The following is a 4,824-nucleotide window of genomic DNA, read 5'->3' as shown; positions in this document are numbered from 1 at the left end:
TTTCTTTCACCCTTAGCATTTCAATTACATTTTACCATCACAAGCTCTGTGCTAAGAATGTAGGCAGATGTGTCACAATAAAGATAATCAGGATTCAAATGAGAGTACTTAATAAACATTTCAGTGTTATCTAGAACACTAACAAGAAAATCAAACTCAACTCTTACAAATATCAATAATAAGAATCTTGGCCAAATCAATGTTAACGTCATTTTTATACTTGGAAAAACATGGAGCACACAATTATGTAGGCTAAAAAAATCAATAACTTGACTCACACTTAAAAGTAAGATAATACATTAAAAGGATGATTTCAAGTACTGTTCATTTAGAAAATTTCTACGGAAAGATTCAATTTTACCTCGAGACTTGTGACCAGCAGCACACGTTACAACATGGGGGACTGGTGTTAGAAAAGCAGTTTGTGGCTATGAAACAGATCAAAACTAACTAGCCATTAGGGAATGGAACCCACAACCTTGATCTCATTAGTACCAGGCTTAAACCAACTGAATGAGCCTTAAACTGATAACATTCTGAGACCTAGCAGAAGGATGGATTTTCACTCCTTAAAATTCCTTTCTTGGTTCCATATTATTTGTACCAAACTGTGACAGTGTTCCTGTTCTGTGAGAAAGATGGGGAAGGACATGGCTTTCAAAGAGGCCTCAGAAATCAATGACTGTTCTCTTTGTCTAACTAGTGAGAGAATTGAAGCCCTGAAATGTGAGGTGACCTGCCTAATGGCTCCCAGCAGGTGGTGGCAGAACTGGATTAGAACGCAAATCTCTTGGACTTCACTCCAATTTCAATTTGTGAGGGACTGGCCCATGGAGGAGGTCATCCTTGAACTGTTCCAGGCCAGGAAGAGTGAATCCTATCGATGCAGGACAAGCTCAGTGTTAGGAAAAGGGAGTTTAGGTTTTTAAACTGAAGTTCACACAGAGTAGAGGTAGGAGAATGGAGTAGAGTGAGAGAGGTTTCATTTTATTTATTTTTAGTTTTTATTTTCATTAAGAAAATATATTTAAATTCAATTTAGTTAACACAGAGTGTATTACTAGTTTCAGGGATTGAATTTAGTGATTCATCAGTTGCATACAACACCCAGTGCTCATCACAACAAGTGCTCTCCTTCAATGCCCATCACCCAATCACCCCATCCCCCCATCCACCTCCCCTCCAGCACCCCTCAGTTTGTTTCCTAGAGTTAAGAGTCCAGTGAGAGAGGTTTTAGATGACCTTCACTGGGAGGTTACAGGAAGCCTCAAAAATTCTCTGAAGAATGAATGCAGTGATTTGTTTAAAATATTTTCCATGTAAGATAACTTTAGCTTCAGAATATTTAGGAATGGAGTAATCTGAAGTCATTTTGGGGGGAATAAGTTTGGGTTTAAATAAATCAGTACAAAGAATAATAAAGGAATGAACTAATACTTTCGTTTGAGGTGTCAAGGAAATTGAAATCTCATCTGAAGGACGGATTTGGTATGTAGGTGTCAGAGGGTAGACCAGGGTGGAATGGGAGGTGGGGAGTGCTGGAGAGTGATGAGATTCAGTGAAGCTAGAAAGAAGGGATTCATGATGAATTATTAAGCAGTGACTAAGTGGTGGGTGGATGGGTGAAGGAACAGCAAAGAAGCTTGTACGAGTATATTACCATTTAGGGACCGGATGGAGAGAGGTCCTGTAAATAGTAGTAGTTTACCTGAAGAATACCACAATGTTATCTAGATCCTAATGCTGCATTCTGCCTCTGTCTCAGGTGGTGGCACTAAAGGATTCTCTGTAGAAAAATGTGGTAGCAGTCTTAATTTTACATGTGAGTACCTTCAAAATATCTCCTACCCTGAACCACATCTTGGGAACAGCCGTGATGAAATCTTTGAGGTTTTATGGGTGATCTCTGGGGGAGAAAGGCAAATCTCTATTCCAGAGAGCCTCAACTCACCTTTATTTTTGTTAGTGGACCTCAATTAGTGCACAGGTCCCAGGCAAGCCTTGTTCTCCAAACCCTCAGACGTCCTCTGATTGGATCCTTTTTCCCAGAGGAAAAGTGGAACAATGCACCAGGGATGGTGGTCCTTCAAGAATCAGCTTAGCTATGACTTTTTCTGGACAACCTGTCCTCATCGCCATAGGTGCTCCTCAACCGTCCTTGCTCTGCATACCCTACTATGACCTACCATATTGTAATGCAATGCCCAGTTCGCTAGACTCTCTTGCCAGACTCAATTCCTTGTGGCCTAGTTTTTGTCTGCTGTTATTCCCTAGCACCTTGCAGAATGCTCAGCACAAGAAGGCCATTAATATAAGTTTACAGACTTTTAAACCAACATCTCTGAAAATATGTGTGAAACAAATATCACGCAGAAGTTATCTAGACAGAATAAATCTAAAATGGATTTTTAGAAAGAAAACTCTAAAATTTAAGGGTTTTTTTTCTCTGTGGTATGGTCTTAGTTTTGCACATAGTTCATGGCCTTTCTTTTCTGCTCCTCCTATAGTCTGCCTTTGGCCATTTCACTGCTTATTATTCAAGGACTAAGGAGAAAAGGAGAGGAGCTGAAATTCACATCAGTTAATTAGGCTGTTTGGGAGCAGCTCTGAAAAGGGTTGGATGTGGTGGGTGAAATCAATAGTTAACTGGTGGTCTGAGATTATCTATAGCTTTCACTAACCCAGCTCCACTGCTCCACTTCGTACCCCTAAACCAATGGCTGCTCGACATATGAGCATATTTTATAAGCTCATTTCAGCTTCATGGGTTTGTTCCTTTGTTCTTGAGTACATGGTAAGACATATGTCCTGATTTTTGGTTTGGAGAATTTGGTCACTGTACCAACAGAAGAGATTGTGGGATGGGCAGCTTCTCTAGGGCAATTTCATGGTCCTAAAGGAAGAAATTAACAGTTTATTTTCCGAAACTGGTTCAAGGAACATCCCTTAAGTAAAAAAAAAAAAAAAAAAAAAAAAATCAATCAAGAAATAATATTACTTACATTTTGAAGAAGGATTTTTAATACAGTATTTCCATCTGTGATATATTTAAATTCTAGGCCTCGGGCAGCAATTTTGAAAAAAAGGCCTCCTTTACCTGTACCAGATGCAAAATAAATAGTCCACTCTGAGGGCCGGAGCCATTCCCTTACTTTCCCCACCCCTGCCAAATATAAGACTTGCTTCTGCCATTCTGGAAATCACACGTGCTACTCCTTTTTTTCTCCAACCGCAAACTGTTATTGACATTACAATGTTTATCACAACTTCAATTACACAAATTATTTTGTAATACTTGTATCCAGTAGAAAAGGAGAATGGTGAGCTGCCCAAAAGGAGGTCTGCAGTCAATAAGTGGAAGGCTGTCAATACTGAAATACAATACTCTTCCCTGATCTAGTTTTGACGCCTTAACAAAGACAGTTTGGCTCTTTAGGACGGCTCAGCCATCTTGATTGGTTACATGAAGGTTACGAGTCCTGGATCTGCCGATTGCCCGGGTCTAGGAACACTGATTTCTAAGTTGATGAACGAATCCAAACATATTTCACAACAGAGGCCTAACATGCTGAAGCTGTCAATAAAGACCCAACACTTGAGGAACCGAAAGAACATACAAGTTTTACACGCACACTTAACCCGTGCATTCTTCCAGTCCTCAAATCGGGGGAGGCTCTACTGCGTAGAAGCTTAAAACTTTCTTATTTTTCACGACCTGTAGCATGCATTGAGCCTGTGGGTAGTGTTTGTATAAGACCAAGGCCCACTCTTTAATGGCTGAATGAATCCATTTACAGTACATGCTGGATTAGCTGCTCTGAGAATTGCCTTTAAAAAAAAAAAGTAAAGTGAAAAATAGACAAAGAAATCTACAACCTGAGCAGTCTCTCATATTTGTTTTGACTGTTCTCGCACCAGCCCTGAGCCGGTGACAAGGCTATTGAAAAGATGCACCTGAAACACTATCTGCGGGCAGCTGATTTGCCAACCGGCTTTATTGCTGCTTTCCAGCGGCGAAGGCGCAGTAGCAGTAACAGGGAAGCCAGCGCGAGCCTCCCCGGCAGCGGCGGCGGCCGCGGCGGCACCAGCACCAGCGCAGTTTCCCCTCTCCCCAGCCCTGACTCTACGCGCACATGCGCACTGCGCCCGCAGCCCTGGACCATTTGTCAGGACTACTCGTGAGACGGAGAAAAAAAAAAGAGAAAATTTGGGGGTAAGAAGCGGTTGATCGGATCTAATCTCTAATTAATCAGAAGATTTGTCCGTGCAAAAGCCATTCATTTATTTTTCTGGGTGAGGATGAAAGTTAAGAGACCTATAGAGAGAAGGAAGCGCACCCTCGTCTTGTGAAACAGATCAGGGGAGGGGAAAGGACAGAAGGGGTTTCTCCCCCACTTCTCTGCGCCTCTGGGAAAGAGGAGAAAACTTAATCCCGGGGAAAAAAAGTGGGCAAGTGACTCGGAAACGGCTGGAGGGGGAGTCTCTGGGCATCTCACTCTGAAGTAGTGAGTGCGAGTGTGAAAGAGGAACAAAAGAGAGAGAAAAGAGAAAGGAAAAAATGGGGGGAGGAGAGACTTGTATTTTTTTCTTTGCGCGCACACGGGGAAGGGTGTGGGGGGCCGTGCTGAAGGGAGCCGGGGCGAGGCGGCCGCGTCGGGCTCTCGCCGGCGCGCAGGCGGCGGGATGCGTGTGGGCCCCCTCCCCCGCGCCCCCCGAGCTTGTCACTTTGGTCGCTTTCATGACACCGGGCGCGGGGTGGGGGAGCGCGGCGGCGCCGGGCTCCGCCGGGGTGCGTGCCCGAGTGGGCGCCGCGGAGCTGCAGCC

The 4,824-nt window shown here is 43.5% G+C and overlaps 1 protein-coding gene across 2 annotated transcripts in view; it reads left to right on the top strand.

Annotated features, from left to right (window-relative positions):
* The first annotated feature begins 4,126 nt into the window (after positions 1 to 4,126).
* L3MBTL3 (L3MBTL histone methyl-lysine binding protein 3) overlaps positions 4,127 to 4,824 on the top strand; it is a 121,360-nt gene continuing 120,662 nt past the window's right edge. The window contains exon 1 of one of the 2 annotated variants that reach the window (XM_044917674.1): positions 4,127 to 4,213. The gene's annotated coding sequence lies outside the window, so the exon portion shown is untranslated. The remainder of the gene's footprint in view (positions 4,214 to 4,824) is intronic. The other variant, XM_044917673.1, reaches the window with a different exon arrangement.

Source organism: Neomonachus schauinslandi, chromosome 8 (genome assembly GCF_002201575.2).
Source record: "Neomonachus schauinslandi chromosome 8, ASM220157v2, whole genome shotgun sequence".
Lineage (NCBI taxonomy): Eukaryota > Metazoa > Chordata > Mammalia > Carnivora > Phocidae > Neomonachus > Neomonachus schauinslandi.
The sequence above is the reverse complement of the archived record's forward strand: the minus strand, read 5'-3'. Positions and strand labels throughout refer to the sequence as shown.